Consider the following 21,383-nt stretch of genomic DNA (forward strand, 5'->3'; position numbering starts at 1 on the left):
TCGGCACAGTGGATGGTCACCCATCCAAGTGCTAGCCCATCCCTACAGCGCTTAACTTCGGTTATCTAACGCGAACCGGTGTTACCACTGCGGCAAGGCCATTGGCCTACGATGTGTATTCAAGCACTCTTGAAGCAGAGATGTGCCACCCAGAATCTACAATGTGAAAATCTGCGACGTGGATTCACGGTAATGCACTCACACACATTGTCGCTCGTACAACGCAGACGACTCGGAACACAGTGCGGAAACTTTTAAAATATCGCGCTCAACGTCCTGGACTCACACATAGCGGCTCTTCCTCCAGCGGTCCAAGAAATGGCTTCTTTCTCAAAGTTTTGAATGCACCGAAGTGTAGTAAACTTCCTTAGCGGATTGTATGACATCTCGGTTATGGAATTGGATGCTGAAGGTTTAAAAATTCTTGTTTCACGCGACCAAAAACATTTTCAGTGTATCAGAGACAGAACATAGCAGAAACTGTATGTGTGTGGATTTCAATCAAACACATCCTTCAGCCCTTCATCGCAGTGAATGGCTCCATTTGGCCGGCCGCAGTGACAGAGCGTTTCTAGGCCCTTCAGTCCGGAACCGCGCTGTTGCTGCGGTCTCAGGTTCGAATCCTGCCTCGGGCATGGATGTGTGTGATGTCCTTAGGTTAGTTAGGTTTAAGTAGTTCTAAGTCTAGGGGACTGATGACCTCAGATGTTAAGTCCCATAGTGCTCAGAACCGTCTGAACCATTTTGAACTGGCTCTATTCACATTGTGTCGCATCTATTGGTCACACGCTCCTGTAACGTCTGCTCATTGTCGATGGGTTGGCAATACACCCATGCCTTTAAATCTCCCCGCAGTCAGAAATCCGCTCCGGTAAACGGGGAGGCCATTGCTCCTCGACCAATCCATCGCTCATGAAATGTTGCGGTGAGGTTCTACCGCACGACCTCTAGAAAATGTTGTGAAGCCCAGTCGTGCTTAAACCACAGTCGTTGTCTTTCTCTAAGAGTAAAATTTTTCAAAAGAGCTGGTAAATCAAAGCGCAGAAATCGGTGATACACAGCATCTGTTAATCTGTTAGGTAAAGAGTATGGCCCTATGAGACTGTCGCCGACAAATCCTGCCCATACATCGATACTAAACTCATCCCGATGTCTCCGCTCCAAGACAACTAGAGGATTTTCATCTGCCCATACGTGCGTATTGTGATTATTTACTACTCCACCTCTTGTGAATCCTGCCTCACCTGTGAACAAAGTGCAGGCTGCAAACTGCAGATCTTCAACTGCCCATATCTCAACAAGTATTTCGGACACATCATTATAGCAATTTTTCTTCTAGTTTTTACCCGTACTGTCTCCTATAGGAAGCAGTATTGGTGAAAATTTCTCTAAGCGATTGACTCTTTGCGGCGTGTCTCGGATGAGTCACAGGCTATCATAATCATCAGCCACTTGACATCCACTGCTGAATAAAGGTGTCCTCCAAACGCCTCCGTACATTACGATTTTCAGACATACGCATCCACATTGCCACTGTCTATTCTCTTCGTACCTTGCCTTAGGTCGTCGCCTCCACCTCTCATTATCTCTTGGAATCCAGCAAATAACTCCCTTGATCCGTCCACTATCCTCTCACCTGGCTACAGGTCCTGCCCACCTCTATTTCCTGTTCATTACAATAATTATGTCTTCCACTCCAATTACTTCCCTGATCCGTTTATATGCTTTCCTGCCTTTGCTAGTAATTTCTGCGTCTTTGTATTGTTTGCTGCCCACAGCTCTTAGTTTTCGCACTTAAATTCTATGTATTATTGCCTAAGTCAAAATTAATAATATATACTGCCTGCAAACTTTTCTTTTCAGACAAATTTGAAATTTAATTCCGAAAACCCAAATTAGTTCAGCAAAAGCACTCTAGCACACTTTTATTCTTCTGCTTGTGTTTCTTTTTCGTCCATCACGTCATTTTCAGCTGCCGTAAATAGAAATACTCATCAACTGGGTCTTCATTGTTGACTCGTACTAATTTATGTTCGTCTTGTTGCAGTACACAATTTCAGTCTTATCACAACTTATTTTGAGATCTACTTTTAAATTTTTTGCAGTGGTCGTTGAAATTTGTCTGCATCGGAGGCAATCATTACAATGTTTATTAGCAAAATGATGGCGGTTCAGATATGTTCCGTTAACACGCATACTAAATTGTTTCCAGTTTTTACATGTTCACGAATATACTGTAGTACAGTGGAATGCAGCAGTTTTATTGAAACTTTGTACATTTTATTCGTGTTTATATTTGTACAGGGCGTCCCAGGAAGAATGATCAGTACTCAAGGATATGACAGGAACGATCGAAGCAAAACGTCTATCAAACATAGGCTCTAAAATGCTTACCTTAAGAGCTATGACAACTTCTTCATCTGCGATACTGTGAAACAGATCTCTTCTACTGCAAGCTCTTTTTGTTTTCCATATTTTGGGAGGAGGTAGTATGGACTAAAACAAGGAAAAAATATCTGGTAGACATAGGCTCTAAAGTGCATACCTCAAGAGCCTTGAGCACTTCTTGTTCTTTGCTACTATGAAACATTTCTCATCCACTGAACAAGTGCTCGTGGCTCATTTTAGAGCCCATCTGCTTTTCATTCCTGTCATATCCCTGAATACTGACCGTTCCTCATGGGACACCATTTATAAATGAGAGGAATGCCTCTTGATGACACAGTGCCTGCATGGCGAGTAATCATCAGGAAAAATGATCTTCTCACGGTGAGCTCCTGCGCAACGTTATAGATGCTGTCATATTCTTAACATCCACTTATAAGCCATCGGTCAGAGCGACAGATACTCTCAGTTTATTCTATGAGAACGGATCTTAAGTATTATTGCTGTGTCAGAGTGTGCAGGAACAAAACGACAACGTCAGAATTTATACCTAGTGTAATGAATGACAAGGGGGAAATGCTTAAAGTTTATTAAGTCCAACAGACAAATTTGTTTTTGGTTAGTTCCTCCCTAGGAAAACACGATTATTTCTTCTTTTCTACCCAGACACGTTTCGCTGAAGTCGCAACGTCATCAGCGAGTACTTTATTTTCTTTCTATTAAATATCACGGGAACTGCTCTTTACCATCCAAAAACAACTTCAATACTAAAATGAATAAGTCCAACATATTCGTCAAGACATATGCTGTCGGAACTTCCTGTTACGTGTCAGGCGATTGCACTAGCTGCCAAACTGCGACCAAACACGCGAAGTGTCCGACTTCCGCGGCGCATTCTTGACATACTGAAGTAGAAAACACACTGAGGAACCGAGATATTAAACAACTGCCCGCTGCGAGACAGTGCCGCCTGGTGGCCTTAAGGGCAGCACGTGACGAGGTGCGAAAAGTATAGGGCGACCAGAAAGTCCGTTAATACGTGATGCACTAATTCACGGAATATCGTACGTAGAGAGGTAAAATGTTACACACACGTCTGATATAACATGGGGTTTTATTGAAACCGAAAACGAGTTCAAAAACCCGCCGACAGACAGCGCTGGACAGCGGGGCGCTGCTTTTCAAACTGTCAGATGGACGGGTGCGAGGACGCCAATAAGATTCAGAATCGCATCCTCCCTTGTCTGGCTGATACACACCTGCTGGAAGGTATGACTTTTGTGCACGATGAAGCTCCATCATATTGTGTCACGGGTGTGAAAGACCTCTTGCAGACATCGTTTGGTGAGGATCGCGTGCTCAGCCGCGACGTCCGTCGTGCTTGGCCTCCTAGATCCCCTGGCCTCAATCTGTATGATCATTGGTTGTGGAGTTATCTGATGTCGCAAATCTACTGCGACCGTCCGACTTCCATTAGGGATGCTAAAAGACAAACATCCGACGGCAATTTATCACCATAACGACTGATGTGTTCTGCAGTGCTGTTAACAGAAGTGCCCATCGATTACAAGTACAGTTGATGAATACGGCAGACATGTTGTGCATTTGTTATAAAGGATATCGTCTTTGATAAAATCAATTGTTATGCTAATTATTGCTTTTGTATCATACGTGGCATCATATGCCTGTCATTTTGTGCACTTTTTATGGTGTCAATAAAACCCCATGTCATTTTTAGCACGTGTGTCAAATTGTACCACTCTACCTACATTATTCCGCGAAGTATGGAATTTCCAAATGTTAACGGGCTTTTGGGTCATACTGTATGTTGTGCTGGCTGAAGAGCGTTTTAGCTAGCGCAGGCTGGCGTGAGGAGGGAAGAACTATACTGACGTGAGGTCTGGAACATAACAAGGAATTAGAATTCAGAAAGCGGACGTAATTAATTTGATACTTAACTTTAATCCATTAATGATGAACGTCGCTCTTGAAGGTCATGATTCACAATATTATCTGTTCAGAATAGTAACTGAATATGGCGCATTGCTAGGTCGTAGCAAATGACGTAGCTGAAGGCTATTCTTAACTGTCGTCTCGGCAAATGAGAGCGTATGTAGGCAGTCAACCATCGCTAGCAAAGTCGGCTGTACAACTGGGGGCGAGTGCTAGGGAGTCTCTCTAGACTAGACCTGCCGTGTGGCGGCGCTCGGTCTGCAATCACTGATAGTGGCGACACGCGAGTCCGACGTATACTAACGGACCGCGGCCGATTTAAAGGCTACCACCTAGCAAGTGTGGTGTCTGGCGGTGACACCACACTGTATATTAGGGCTGTAGATAAAATATAGATATTTTGACATTTTTAAAAAATGCCGATATACACTGGCGGTATATTTCCGCCATACTACCGTTATCGAAATGGTAATATCGAGTGCGGATATTTTTGTTTATTTCGTTTTGTATTTTTTTAGCAATTTTCGATAAAGATTTGAAGTTGTTCTTTTGAAATTGTAGTAGAACATAATTTTACTTTGAGTGTATGAAGCAAGTATAGATGGCACAAAGAAGTCAGACTGCACAGAGGGGTGACGGTATAAATGGAATAACAAGATTTCCGATGTGAAGAAATAGCACACCAGTTGCATTAAAAAACAATTTTTAACGCAAACAGTGGCAGCCCATGAGTATATATTTTGGGTGTTCACAAATTTTTAGATTTCGACAAATCTGAGCTTATCAACAAATTTCTTACAACTACAGGCATTGCCAGTTATAATAACAACATTAATAATAATAATAATAATAATAAGATTCATAACTTATCTGACAAAGGAAACAATTCTTCTTGTGGAATTTTGTTGTTTTGTTCATAATTAAGTACAGTTCAGGGCAATATCGGAACGACAGTGCAAGCTTTCTCAACTCTTCATTCCACATTTTTGTGTAAGTGGGAGTTTTCGTGCTTTTCCATTTTCTCGGACAAATGTGCAAGATCCCTAAAAGATGTGTTAGTTCACGAATTTATTTCCGAGCTGAAAACCAGATATTCTTACGCTGCAGCCGCACACCAACTTAGCTAACTTTACACTTCTTTGTTAAATGATTGCTTGTAGTCACGCTTATTTGATTTCGTCTCTCTCTCAATCAAAGGATCTGTTCCCTGAGGCCCTAGTCCCTTTACGGCAAACTTTTCCTGGTAATTTACTTTTCTGTTCTCAGAATGAGATTTTCATTCTGCAGCGGAGTGTGCGCTGATACGAAATTTCCTGGCAGGTTAAAGCTGTGAGCCGGACCAATATTCGAACTAGGGACCGTTGCCTTTCGCAGACAACTGCTCTACCGGCGTAGCTACCCAAGGACGACACACGACCCGTCCTGACAGCTTTACTTGTCCGTTAGCATTTAAAATATACAGGGTGATTCAAAAAGAATACCACAACTTTAAAAATGTGTATTTAATGAAAGAAACATAATATAACCTTCTGTTATACATCATTACAAAGAGTATTTAAAAAGGTTTTTTTTCACTCAAAAACAAGTTCAGAGATGTTCAATATGGCCCCCTCCAGACACTCGAGCAATATCAACCCGATACTTCAACTCGTTCCACACTCTCTGTAGCATATCAGGCGTAACAGTTTGGATAGCTGCTGTTATTTCTCGTTTCAAATCATCAATGGTGGCTGGGAGAGGTGGCCGAAACATCATATCCTTAACATACCCCCATAAGAAAAAATCGCAGGGGGTAAGATCAGGGCTTCTTGGAGGCCAGTGATGAAGTGCTCTGTCACGGGCTGCCTGGCGGCCGATCCATCGCCTCGGGTAGTTGACGTTCAGGTTTCATAACTAACCTTTTTCGTAGGACTCTCCATACAGTTGATTGTGGAATTTGCAGCTCTCTGCTAGCTCTGCGAGTCGATTTTCCTGGGCTGCGAACAAATGCTTGCTGGATGCGTGCTACATTTTCATCACTCGTTCTCGGCCGTCCAGAACTTTTCCCTTTGCACAAACACCCATTCTCTGTAAACTGTTTATACCAACGTTTAATACACCACCTATCAGGAGGTTTAACACCATACTTCGTTCGAAATGCACGCTGAACAACTGTCGTCGATTCACTTCTGCCGTACTCAATAACACAAAAAGCTTTCTGTTGAGCGGTCGCCATCTTAGCATCAACTGACGCTGACGCCTAGTCAACAGCACCTCAAGCGAACAAATGTACAACTAAATGAAACTTTATAGCTCCCTTAATTCGCCGACAGATAGTGCTTAGCTCTGCCTTTTGTCGTTGCAGAGTTTTAAATTCCTCAAGTTGTGGTATTATTTTTGAATCACCCTGTATTCAACATAGTTTATGTTTATACTGCACACGCAAGCCGATTCCCGTGCAATAAACAATAAACGCCATACACAAATTGCCGTTTGTGGAAATGATTAAACCCAATTAGTAATGTCTAACAACATGGGCACTTGACACGAATACAAATGAGGAGCTGAGACCCATGAGGGCCTAAAGCACACCGCCATCGACCGCACATTAAAGTGATTATCAGAGAAACCAGTGATACAGCTTTTCGTAAATGTTCATATATGCAATGTGGTCCTAAAGCACAAATAAATATGGCTCATGATAGGATCAACAGATTTCAAAAGCATGAATAAATACTACAATTTCACAACCGATGGTGATGTGCTTTAGGCCATTACGATTTTCGGCGATTCAAATGGATTACTGTGTGATAAAATTCTTAACTTGATACATTATAACTCATTCAGAAACCCACAAAATAGGTTTACTGTCAGTACAATTTTAACATATACGGACGTTCGACCTAATTTTGTTACAGCATATAGTGAGTGAATTTGTATATCTGAGGAGTGTGCCATCACCTGGTGGCATTGACGCAAACTTCTAGTTGAGTGGCAAGGGCTAGCTGTGCACATCGTGAACTGCGCACATTGTTTATCAAATCCGTATGAAATGAAATGAGCGTGTAGCATTGTTGGCCGGGAGGCCCCATCCGGGGCTGTTAGGCCGCCGAGTGCGTCTTATTTCAGTCGACGCCACATTGGGCGATTTTCATGCTGGTGATGTGGACGAAACGATGATGAGAACAACACAACACCAAGTCCACCTGCGGAGAAAGTCTCCAACCCGGCCGGGAATCGAACCTGGGCCCGTTGCATGTGAGGCAAGCACGTTACCACTCAGCTAAGCAGGCGTCCAAATCCGAATGTAATTGGCCCGTAAGGCAATTACGACACGTCGCATGCGCAAAAGCTCCTCAAAATGTGCACAACTGAAGGTGTGCTCACGACCCTATAGCCGGTTTCCATGAAGTCTAAAGGGGCAGTAGGGCGGTAGATTTAAGTACCATAGCTTTCAGATTGCAGCATCTATGTTATGTTTAACAGCACTCAAAGAAAAATAACCGACAAATCCACAAGGTGTCGAAAGTTACGGTGTTCACGTGCTCTTTCACAATAGCCGCCACTGGTTATTTCTTCACATCGGCATTCTTCAAAAACATTGATGAAACTGATGAAAAAAGTCTGAATGACAAGATTGGTCTTTGTGGTGGGTGGGGACGTGTGAGGGGAAATGCTGACGTAGTCGGCGCTCGGCTCTAACAACAGAAACTGCAACCTTTAAATTTACTTCGCAACTTTGACACTACAACTGCTAGGTCGCTGGGCGCTACAGTCTGGAGCCGAGTGACCGCTACGGTCGCAGGTTCGAATCCTGCCTCTTGCATGGATGTGTGTGATGTCCTTAGGTTAGTTAGGTTTAATTAGTTCTAAGTTCTAGGCGACTGATGACCTCTGAAGTTAAGTCGCATAGTGCTCAGAGCCGTTTTTTTTTTGCTAGGTCGCTGGCGTTTGCAGATATGAAAAAACAGGGAAGTCCGCATGAACTGTTCCAGACAAATCCGATATATGACGAAACCGAACGACGGACCCATCGGACACCTTTTATTGTGCCATTTACCTGCAGTTACCACTGTTGGCAAAGTAGTTATTGTCGAGCGTGAACGTGCATTTTCCATTTCACTTCTTGCTCTGAGGGCAATAAGTAGGTTTCTATCTTGTTGGGTACAGAATACCTAATAATAAATCAATACTTAAATATAGGCTCTAGAACTGGCAGTGTATTTAAAATATGCAGCCGAAATTTTTTCCGGTACGTAGATATTTTTTTATCAATATATCGGTAATTTTTTCTGTATACTGAGGATCGATAACGATATTTCTTTTAAATATCGACATATCGGATTCCAGATATTTTTAAAAATATCAACCGTCCTACTGTGTCTAAGCGGAGCGAAACAGAATGAGGAATCCTTCTAGCGACGATTCGAGCCGCAGATGTGGAAATCCACTGACATAAGCGACTTCAACACAGGTCAGATAGTTATGACCCGGCGCATGCGTGCGAGCATCTCGGAAACGGCGAAGCTGGTCGGCTGTTTGCGTACTACAGTCGTCAGCATCTGTGAAAAGTGTTTGAAGGACGGTGAATGCAGCGGTCTATGGCAGATCTGACGAGAGAATACGAGGGTGGTTTGAAAAGTTCTCGGAATCACCACGAGAGGTCAGCGCTAGCGCACCAAGTTGTTCACGTGATATTCATTGGACTGTTGCCTGTAAACACGTGCCACGTCAGTGGTCTTGGAAGAGAGCTGTGGTGGTCACGTGGCTCTGTTGTTGTTCCCGCGTAGTGATTTGCGAAGATGGAAAAAATCGAGATTCGATCAGCGATTAAGAACTTCATAAAGATAGATGTGAATGCAATGGGCATTCATGTCGATATGTCGATTTCCAGTATATACTGGGGGACTCTGCTCCTTCATATTCAACTGTTTCCACGTGGACAAATGAATTTAAATTTGGTCAGGCGAGCATAGATGATGATCCGCGCAGTGGTCGGCCAAGATGTGGCACTACACGAGAAACCATTGCAAAAGTGCACAAAATGGCCACGGAGGATCGCCGATTGAAAGTGCGTGAAACTGCTCACACTTGCCAGATGTCATCTGAAAGGATATGTCACGTTTTAACTGAAGAATTAGAAATGAAAAAAATTATCTGCAAGATGGGTGCCGCGACTCTTGACGCTGGATCAAAAACGCATGAGAATGGATGAATCGGAACAATGTTAGGCCCGTTTTAGGAGAAACGAACAAGATTTTTTGCGCCGGTTTGTGACCACAGATGAAACTTGGGTGCACTACTATCCTCCAGAGACAAAACAACGGCCAAAGCAGTGGAAACATGCTGATTCTCCGCCACCATAGGAAGCAACCTTTGGTAACCCGCGGGCCTGATTTGCATACTGTCACGTGAGGCAACAGATGCGTTCCTAGCGCATGCTGTCAAAACTACTGCGACTGTGAAGTTATTGTTTATGAGGTAGTGCAACGATATGAACGGCACACCTTTCGCGTCTCATTCCGTCAGCACATTATGCCTCTAAGTACGCAATTCTGAGAGTGCATTCATTCTCTGTTCGCCACATCTTCAGATGTTTACATTTACTTACGCGTCGCCAACACTGTTACTTTACTTACAATGTTTTGCAATAGTTGTCTTAGAAACTTCAGTTGCAAAATTCCGTAACGATATTAGTCAAAAACGATGTTTATGACACGTAAATAAATGTCACCATCTAAAATTGGGAAGGCGGCAATCTTGAAATGTCATTAGAGAAAAATAAACGCTTATAAAAGCAACCTGCTGCAGCTGATTCATTGCAAATTATCTTCTGTTTCAACGGTTGCAGAGTTCTAATGCGTCCACAATGAATAAGAGCTATTTACTGAGGTTAATGCGAGAAAGATTAGAAAAACAAAATACGGCAATGAGACGGACAATCCCAGTCGACAAATAGTTAAGGATAACTTTGCGACATCTGGCCACAGGAAGGGAAATAGAGTGAAATTTATTTTGTTAATATCCACAAACACTATTAGCGAGCATTTTTTAAAAATATGCCCAAAAATACTTTTGGTGGCTGTTTGCATAGGAATGGGTTTATTCTCTAACACAAAATACTTTAAGGCATCATTTGTGTGTTCATATTAAAAAGTTAAAAGTCTAAATCGCTCGAACTTAGCCTATCTCGGCCATATGTAAAGTATGCTACTGGCAAGACACAATCGATGTCTTTTCTGCGCGATAGCAATGGAAATACCATCGACGGCAGGGTTGCTAGAGCAGGGTACTCGACACTGCCTTCCAAAATTCCTTCACTAAAGAAGACGAAGTAAATATTCCAGAACTCGAATGAAGAACAGCTGCCAGCATGAGTAACCTAGAAGTATATATCCTCGGAGTAGTGAAACAATTTAAATCACTTAATAGAGGCAAGTCTTTCCGTCCATACTGTATACCAATTAGGTTCGTTTTGGGATATGCTGATACAATAGCTTCATATTTAACAATCATATATAACCGCTCGTTAGACGAAATATCCGTACCCATAGACTGGAAAGTTGCAAAGGTCACACCAATAATCAAGAACGGTAGTAGGACTAATCCTCTGCATTACAGGCCCATATCATTATCAATATGCAGCAGGATTTTGGAGCACAATTGTGTTCGAACATTACAAATTACCTCGAAGAGAATGGTATATTGACATACTGTCAACATGGATTTACAGGGTTATTACAAATGATTGAAGCGATTTCACAGCTCTACAATAACTTTATTATTTGAGATATTTTCACAATGCTTTGCACACACATACAAAAACTCAAAGCGTTTTTTTAGGCATTCACAAATGTTCGATATGTGCCCCTTTAGTGATTCGGCAGACATCAAGCCGATAATCGAGTTCCTCCCACACTCGGCGCAGCATGTCCCCGTCAATGAGTTCGAAAGCATCGTTGATGCGAGTTCGCAGTTCTGGCACGTTTCTTGGTAGAGGAGGTTTAAACACTGAATCTTTCACATAACCCCACAGAAAGAAATCGCATGGGGTTAAGCCGGGAGAGCGTGGAGGCCATGACATGAATTGCTGATCATGATCTCCACCACGACCGATCCAACGGTTTTCCAATCTCCTGTTTAAGAAATGCCGAACATCATGATGGAAGTGCGGTGGAGCACCATCCTGTTGAAAGATGAAGTCGGCGCTGTCGGTCTCCAGTTGTGGCATGAGCCAATTTTCCGCGGGCTACGCGTGAAACTTGCCCGCACGCGTTCAACCGTTTCTTCGCTCACCGCAGGCCGACCCGTTGATTTCCCCTTACAGAGGCATCCAGAAGCTTTAAACTGCGCATACCATCGCCGAATGGAGTTAGCAGTTGGTGGATCTTTGTTGAACTTCGTCCTGAAGTGTCGTTGCACTGTTATGACTGACTGATGTGAGTGTATTTCAAGCACGACATACGCTTTCTCGGCTCCTGTCGCCATTTTGTCTCACTGCGCTCTCGAACGCTCTGGCGGCAGAAACCTGAAGTGCGGCTTCAGCCGAACAAAACTTTATGAGTTTTTCTACGTATCTGTAGTGTGTCGTGACCGTCAATGAATGGAGCTACAGTGAATTTATGAAATCGCTTCAATCATTTGTAATAGCCCTGTATAAAATATCGTTCTTGTGAAATACAACTACTATTTACTCACACGAAGTGTTGCGCGCTACCGACAAGGGATTTCAAAATGATTCCGTATTTCTAGATTTCCAGAAAGTTTTTGACACTGCACCACACAAGCGGCTTGTAGTGAAATTGCGTGGATATGCAATATTGTCTCAGTTATGTGACTGGATTCGTGATTTCCTGTCAGAGAGGTCACAGTTCGCAGCAACTGACGGAAAGTCATTGAGTAAAACAGAACTGATTTCTGGTGTTCCCCAAGGTAGTGTTACAGGCCCTTCGCTGTTCCTTATGTATATAAATGATTTGGGAGACAATCAGAGTAGCTGTCTTAGATTGTTTGCAGATGACACTGTCGTTTATCGACTAGTAAAGTCATCAGAAGATCAAAACAAACTGCAAAACGAATTAGAAAAGATATGTATATGGTTCGAAAATTGGTAAATAACTAAAAGTGTGAGGTCATCCACATCAATGCTAAAAGGAATCCGACTCATCACCAGCAACAAAGTCAAATGTCGTCAGTTCATGAGACATTGCAGAGATGTTTGGAATTTAATCCTGGACGGTGCAGCAAAGTCGGGTGATCATAAACATTAGGCCACATCCCTTCTCACTTTGCTGGTCGAATTTGACAGCGACAAATTTCATCCACGACCAGCATTCGAACTGGCTTATCTCAGGGACGAGCGCCACCGCAGAGGTGTGCGTTATAAACCAGGTCTACGAGATCTAATAATCAATTATCGGCTTGAGCTGGATGTGGCACATCTGAAGAAACTTACCGCCTATCTTCCTCGCCGAACTGAGACCAGTAAGAAGGCTAAACGTGGTGTTATACGGTATTAGCCTGGTGTCTTCTGGGGATGATTAATTTTTATCCACAGTTCTTATAAGAAGGCTGAGCTTATTCCATCCTATAGCTGAGCGCTCCGGTAAGACTTTGGGATTTACCATGAATTAGTGAGAGCTTTTACGGGTAAGGACATGGCTCGTAAATTTCCAAAGGTGAAGGCTAGAAGGCAGCACATAAAAAACACTGCCGAAAACAAAACATTTAACACCCGGAAGGACAAGGTCATTTTATTGAAGAATTGAGGTGACTGGTAGTCTTCACTGTAGTATATGGTAACACATTAAGACCAAATGAAACACGCAAGCCACAGTAAAAGGTGTCGAGACAGTCGCATCAGTACACAGTATACCACTCCCCCTCACTCCACCTCTCTGGCGGCAACGCAGGAATGTATGCTCGCATGCAAACGATCATAAACGTGCTGAATGGCATCATGGGAGAGATGTCCTAAGCGTCTTGCGTCTTTTGTTGCAATTCGGCAATGGTTCTTGCAGGATCTGGAGAACGAATAGGTTCCACCCTCAGTTTGTCGCCCGCATCTCGTGGTAGTGCGGTAGCGTTCTCGCTTCCCACGCCCGGGTTCGATTCCCGGCGGGGTCAGGGATTTTCTCTGCCTCGTGAAGGCTGGGTGTTATGTGCTGTCCTTAGGTTAGTTAGGTTTAAGTAGTTCTAAGTTCTAGGGGACGGATGATCATAGATGTTAAGTCCCATAGTGCTCAGAGCCATTTTGAACCTCAGTTTGTCCCAGACGTGTTCAGTTGGTGATACATCTGATAATCTTGATGGCCAGTAAAGTTGTTATTCACTATGGAGAGTGCGTTGCGTAGCAGCAGCCGTATGTGGACATGTACTGGTCTGCTGAAAAAGTGCATCACCTACCTGTCAAAGAAAAGACAGTAGCGCGGGGATAACAGCCTGTGCATTGCAGTGGCACTGTTTTCTCTAGCCTGCGGAAACACCAAATCTGACAGCCAGTTGCTACTGATGCTCTCCCCTCTCTCTCACACACACACACACACAAACACAACACAATGGCTGGGACGGGACCTGTGTGTCTGGCGAATGCACTTTGGACGAGACAGCTCACAAACTCTACCCCATACACGTGTATGACCGTCAATCGCATTTAGAGAGAATCTCCTCTGATCACTGAAGGCAACGCAGTGCCATTCCACTCTCTAGTCGACACCGAAGCAGCCACGATTGGCAGTGTCGTGGTGTCAGCAGTAGCCTCGTCTGATCGACACGTGCTCTTAGTCCAGCCGCTAGCAGACGGTTCCCAATGGTCCCTGATGATACAGCAGTTGCGCAGACATCGCCCCTGAATGATGTCTCGTCGGCCACCGCTGCTCACACAGTGCGTCGATCTTGACGTACCAAATGGCTGAAGCTATTCAGCAGGAGCATATACGTGTCGGCGGGACATGTGCTTGTATCCTAAAACGAAAATTTAAAACACTGTTTCCTGTAAATTCAACACAGTTACTGCCTGCAGAGTCAAAACAGAGGGTGCACATACAGGCCTCCTGAGTGCCATCTGGTAGCCGATGACCGTGGGGAATGAATCACACTACCACCTCACAGTATGCACACATAACGAGGGTGGTTTCATAATTCTGTTAAATTTCCACGAAAGAATGGAACATTTTTGTCGCGCCTTCACTGTTGGTAAGCTTGATTGTTCCAAGGATTGTATGAGGAATTTCAACAACGTACAGCGTATAGTTCATTGTTGACGGCCGTCTGATTTGGTCAGTGTGTGGAGTCAAACAAAATGGAGAAAACTGAATTTCGTGCTGTTATTAAACATTTTATTTCAAGGGTTGGATTGCTGCACGAATCAAAACAGAACTGGATGACGTTCACGGGGACTCAGCACCATCGCTGAAGACCATTTACTTTTGGATTAATAAGTTTAAACGCAGTCGAACAAACACGGAAGACGAAGCGCTCTCCGGCCGTCCGATTGAGGACACCACAAAGGAAACCATTGACAAAATTAATGATGTGATAATACAAGGAGACCGAATAAAAATTCGCAAAATTTCTGAGATTATTGGCATCTCAACTGAGCGGGCGCATTATATCCTGCACGGTGAAGTGGCTATGAAGACGCTGTGTGTGAGTCTGCCATTGCTCACAGTCGACCAAAAGCGCGTTCGACACAACATTTCAACGCAATTTCTGGCGATGTTCAATCGCAATCAACAAGACGTTTTGCTCCGATTTGTTACGTTGGTGAAACCTGACTCCATTATTACACACTCGAGTCAAAACGTCAATCAAAACAATGGGCAAAGGCTGGTGAAAGTGCACCCAAAAAGGCAACACTATTTTGTCGGCTGGTAAGATGATCGTCATAGTCTTTTTGGGATTCACAATGCATAATCCTCATAGATTACTTCGAAAAGGAAGACCCATAACTGCACACTATTACGCTTCGTTGTTGAATCTTTGGAAACCTGTGTCGCCTGAAACAAAAGACCAAGCTTGGAACACAAAAAAGTGCTCTTTCACCAGAATAATGCACCATACCCAACATTAGCGATAACAATGACGAAAGTGCATGAATTGGGCTTTGATCCGCCCTACTCATCAAACTTAGCTCCAAGTGACTTCTTCCCGTTTCCTAACTTGAAACTTTGGCCTGCTGGGAAGAAATTTTCATCAGATGGGGAAGTGATATTTGCAGTCGAAGAGTATTTTGCAGAGTTTGACAGAACCTATATTTCCAATGGGACGAAAAAGCTGGAGGATCGATGGACCAAGTGCACGTCCTTCAAAGGAGACATGTTGAGAACTAAGGTGAGTGGCTGACGGAACAAATTTTTTACCACACTTATCAAATAGCCCTCGTATATCCCGGTGCCACTGAACAAAGTTCTTGAGGGGTTCTTTTTTTTCGGCAGTGTAAAGTGTCAGCTTGCTGTCTTCCCCGACCAAATTGTTGAAGAACAGATTCCCGGGTGTGTCGCGATATGTTAAGGGTCCAAATGACACACTTTCACATCAGGCCGATTAGCCATCCTGAGAAACTCGCTGAAGGTGAAGTAAACGCAGAATGAAACGCACAAACAGTAGCTTGGAGCCTTGTCCAAGTGTCTTTTGAATTCCAAATTCATTCGTTCATCTTGAACGTGAGTAAAGAAGAGTTTGCTATTACTACTAGAAAATGTGAAGATCTAGTTGTGCATAAGGGTCTGGGATTTTCTGTGACGAAAATGATAACAGGGCTGAGAGTAGTTGAGAGTAAAGGAAATTGTTTATCCTATATCGCGGACATGGGGCCAAAAAAGTGCAACTGAAGGTAACTGCAAGAGCGAAAGGGAACAAATCTGTTTCCATCACACATAGCTTAATAGCGCGCTGGTCCACCTTTGGAGCGCAATACGGAAGGGATTCTACATTGCATGGATTCGACAAGTCCTTGGCAAGTTTCAGGTAGGTGTGTGTGACAATGTTTCTACGCACAGGTCACGCATTTCCCGCCACTGGTTAATGTGCGCCGAGCTGGTGCTCATAGCGTCCTACGTGTTCCATAGAATCCAGTATCAGATGAATTTTGTGGACGAGACACCAACGTTAGTTCGCTATCATGTTCCTCAAACCACTGTAGCACGATTCCGGCCTTGTAACACAGACACTTTTTCTTTTGGCAGAAGACATCGCCTTCGGGCAAGATATCAAGCACGCAGGGACTCAAGTGGTCCGCAATGATGTTCACGTAGTCCACAGCTCCCATGATGTCTTCGATTACCACTACTGGCCCCATGGAAGCCCGGGTGAATGCTCCTCAAAGCATGATATTGCTCCCACCGGACTGTGTCCTTGTGCAGTGCATGTTTCGAGCAGCCGTTCCGAAGGTGAGCCAACATGTTAGCAGGTAGTAATAATATTTCGGTTCATCAGCGTAGATTTATTTTTACTTTATACTGATTTTTGATATTTGATGTTTTCACCCTACTTTAAGCTCTTTTTGAGTCCATAACAGATATGCAGTATTTTATGAATTGCAGCAGTAACACAGTTACAGAACTTCTTTTCAAATCGCTACAACAGCTTAAGTTTCGCTTCGGAACCTGTAGGTTATCATCTAATTTAGCTACAAGGTAACGCCATTTAAAATTAAATATTTGTCTCTGCTGGCAAACACTTCCGCATAGTCTGTTGCATTTAAAGTAAAGTTAAATGGTTCAAATGGCTCTGAGCACTATGCGACTTAACTTCTGAGGTCATCAGTCGCCCAGAACTTAGAACTAATTAAACCTAACTAACCTAAGGACATCACACACATCCATGCCCGAGGCAGGATTCGAACCTGCGACCGGAGCGGTCCCTCGGCTCCAGCCTGTAGCGCCTAGAACCGCACGGCCACTCCGGCCGGCCAAGTAAAGTTAAGTTGGCTGCTTTGGCACTGATACAACTTACCTCAGTTTTTGTTTCGCTTTCATACATGGGCAATATTATTGGGTTGGTGCATTAAAGTTCGTGGCGTTTTTGTTTTGCATGTTAGTACTCCGCTGCTGTGTGTATATTTATCGACTGTCCGATCTTAATTGTAGTTCACTGTTGCTATTTGAGTTTACATATTGTGATTTTGTCAGTTGGAGATAGTGCATTGAGCTGTGGACGCTAGAAAGTGAAGAAATCTGAACATTTCCGACATATTCTTCTGTGTGAGTTCAATAGAAGAGACAGCTGTGGAGGCAGCCAGAAATATTTGCATCGTGTATGGGGATATTGCCACTGAACAGAGCATTGCAAGAAAATGTTTTTCTTGGTTTAGGGAGGATCGTTTTACATTAGTGACTCTCCACGTTCAGGAAGAACTTCGGGGTTTGATGAACATGGTTTAAACGCTTTAATCCAAAATGATCCACATCAAGTGTACTCGAGAACTGTCAAATGGGGTTGAACTGTCATCACTCCAACACCACCGTGTGATATTTCCATGCAATGGGGTAGGATCAAAAGTGTGTGGGTACTGCATGCTCTAAGCCAAAATCACAAAAATGAGCTGGTGGCCATTTGTGCATCGCTGCTCTTGCTCGTCATCAATTGGCTCGTGAACAACGCCGACCGTTCCGATCCTGTACTGGTGTGGTGACGAGAGATGGTGTCTTTATGCTAACATAAGAGACAGGAATGGTTGAGCCCAAATAAAGCAGCAACTCCCCGTACAAACGACCTGCGCGCATCCAAAACAGATAAATGTTACACGTTCTGGTGGAACGGAGACAGTGTGGTGTACTACGAATTGTTACCCCGTGATGTAACAATCCATTCTGACTTTTATTGTCAACAACTGAGACATCTTGCGGGTGCAGTCCAAGAACAACGACCAGGAAGACTGCATGAGGTGACGCTACTCCACGATAACTCCGTCCGCATTCTGCTAGACTGACAAAAACCAATATGCAGGAGTTGGGTTGGTAAGTCATTCCGCACCCATCTAATCGTGCGCTGTCAGACTTTCACCTTTTCCGCTCTCTATCGAACAGCCTTCAAGGAACTTCCTTTCCGAATGAAAATGCGTTCCGAACGTTGCTCGAAGAGTTCTTCACCTCAAAACCACGTGATTTCTACAGGCAAAAGAAAGTTACACCAGCGTTGGCAGACTGTTGTAGATTGTGAAGGAGAATATATTATTGATGGCTCAAGTCTGTGCTATGTCTATCTGTTGTGTTTATTAAACTTATGGAAAAACGCTACGATCTTCCGCACCAACCCAATACATCGTATGATACAGCTGGTATTTGGTCCTGGTATGCTACATTTGTTCGTGGGGTCAAGGCACATAGGTGAAGGTGGCTTAGAACGCTTGCGTGGGATCTATCTGAACACAGTGGTTTGCAATCACTACATATTTTGTCTCAAAATATACAATGAGAAAGGACTGCATAGTTGTCGAAGTAGCTCCACAGACGCCATTGTTGTAACGTAACTGGATAGGTCATTTATGACACAAATAGTTTTTCAGAGCAGATTTCTATCATCGCAACACAAAACACAAAAACTCGTAGACTGTAAACCAGGGGTGACCAACCTTTTAACTTACCTGGGCCACACTGCAAGAAGACGAGAGTTTTGGGCCGCACATAATATATTGAACAGTAACAATAACCGATGAGAGAAAACAATTAGATAAGAGCATCGTGTGGCGGGAGTTTCAAATTGAAAATATTCAAGTTCTCGTAACTTCACATAAATGGAATTTCTTGGATTTGTTTTTCACTGATCGTGTGATATATCCTCACTTCTTGGGCCGCACTGAAACTTGTTTAGGGCTGTGCACGGCCCGCGTGTTGGACACCCCTGCTATAAACATAACGTCAGTAGCACGATTGAACTGTTGACTTCAAGAAAGCCTGACGAAAGAATATCACGTAGTTACAATATAAGTAAGTGTATATACATTATGAAATAGTTCGTAAAGGTTTCTGACATATGCCAGCACCATTACATAATACCATCACTTTTTTAATTGTTTTTACGGCATTATTCGTGATCCCTGAACAATCAATATCTGAATATTTGAACTGCTGTACGATGTAGATGGCGAAATGCACTGGAATATAAGTGTAACAATATTCATTTGCATATTTGGTTTAGATGGGAAAAAACTGTACTGCTCAATGCTGAAGATCTTTTGGGCCTTTCGTAGTCGATGTGCTAACGAAAATAGTCGCAACGCTCTAACGTTTTGAATGATCAATGATTAGGAAATAAATTTAAAGAATGTCGTGGAATTATGTACCCATACATATAAAGGTAAACAGTATCTGCTAGCGCTATAATGTTACACTGCATTTGTATTGCTTGAACGAATACTAGCAAAACGAGAGCAGGTATAATTAGAATTAAGCAATGCTAAATACTGTTATGCTGTAAGCGCAGTCATTTGAAAGCTACGATACTAGGAGTTTACTGCTTATAGACTCAGATGTACTCGATTATAATGACTAGGAATAGTACAATTCCATCGCTGAATACAGATCTAATATTAAAATGTGGCTGTGTATGTAAGTGACTTCGTGTTGACCTTAACAATTAAATTTACCGTGTTGCACTTCTGGTCGAACTTGGGATTTCCCTTATGGTGACATGTTAATCTTCTTGACATAGCTTTCCAACTGGCAGTGCTTTAGTTACGCGAAAATACTAGCTGCAGCTTGCTTCTGATTCCTCGTTCAACAGTAGGTTACATTTACATCTCGCCACTGGATTTGTATGCCCTTTCATACGTTGGACTAAGACAGTGGCATAATATGTGACATTTTCTCCCCCAAACAACTACACCTGAGAAAGCACTGTTGTGTTGATACAAATATCGGGGGTGATAACAGCTTTACCTTTCCCAGCACGAAATTGTTTCAATATTGTAACGTTCCTTTTGTCCAGACGCAGTGACACACACATCCGTCTTATGTAAAAGAGAGCTTCAACAGCTGTGTACCAGGCAGTTTCAAGGCGCCAAGCGACAAAGCGGAGAGCGATCTGTCATTGCCAAATAAAGCCAATTAGACTCGACTCACGTGCGTCAGCTGCGGCCGCCCGTGCCCGCTGCCGCCGCCACTGGCGCGCCGGCCCGCTGACCGGCCACCGCGGACGCTGAACTGCGACTGCGCCGTGGGCGACCGGGCACAGCTGCCAACCGTGCCGGCCGCCTCCCATTGGTCGCCTCAGGGACGCCGCCTGTCCACGCCAACGGCATCTGCGCCAATAGCCGCGGGAAGCGCCTCCGACATTGTTGCTCGCTGTACGCCGGATGCTGGTGCTACAATTCGTGCTCACCATGAGTAAAGCATATCGTATAGCATTGTTGCTCGCTGTATGGGGAATAGAGGTGGGAAAACCTGACCGGTTAAAACCGATGTCGGTATTTTAATTCTGAATAATCGGTATTTTTCGGTATTTGTTTTGTCTCGATTATAGCATTTTTTTTAATTTTTTACTAGTACTAAGGTCCGTTTCTATCGTTATGCAAGTGTAGGGGCCGCCAAGGGCGACAATATTTCAGGGGCTGCAAAGGACGGAAAAAGATTAAGTCCAAATCAAACAGCGAAAAAATTGAGCAAATTAAGAGAAAAAATGAAAAAAGTAGAAAAATCAAAACATCGAATTTTTTTCAAAAGCATACGGAAGAGTTACTTAATAAATTCTTACTTACTTTGACAAAAGCAAACACCATCTCCTCGAGATGACTGGGCGTTTGTGTTGTCCTCATCATTCCATCACCATTCATGAAAGTGGTGAGATTGAAGTGAGCAAAGGTTGAGAATTTGTAAGGGCGCTGATAACCGCGCAGTTGAGCGCCCCACAAACCAAATATCATCATCGTCATCATCATCATCATCATCATCATCATCACCACCACCATCATCATCATCATCTACCCATCTGCAAACTAAAGCAGCCACTACTGAGTACGAAACGGAAATGCTGGGGCGGGGCACGTGCGCCAAGTTGGCGATGATTAGTAAAGAATTTATGAGTTGTATCATTATTGTTTTGTAAACGTACGATGAATCTGAGTGATA

The 21,383-nt window shown here is 43.5% G+C and overlaps 1 long non-coding RNA gene across 1 annotated transcript in view; it reads right to left on the reverse strand.

Moving 5' to 3' along the window:
- LOC126163069 (uncharacterized) overlaps window positions 1-20,442 on the reverse strand; it is a 359,814-nt gene extending 339,372 nt beyond the window's left edge. Inside the window, exon 1 of the long non-coding RNA XR_007535153.1 lies at window positions 20,379-20,442. This is a non-coding gene — a long non-coding RNA (uncharacterized LOC126163069). The remainder of the gene's footprint in view (window positions 1-20,378) is intronic.
- Window positions 20,443-21,383: the final 941 nt, after the last annotated feature.

The sequence above is a fragment of the Schistocerca cancellata genome, chromosome 1 (assembly GCF_023864275.1).
Source record: "Schistocerca cancellata isolate TAMUIC-IGC-003103 chromosome 1, iqSchCanc2.1, whole genome shotgun sequence".
NCBI lineage: Eukaryota > Metazoa > Arthropoda > Insecta > Orthoptera > Acrididae > Schistocerca > Schistocerca cancellata.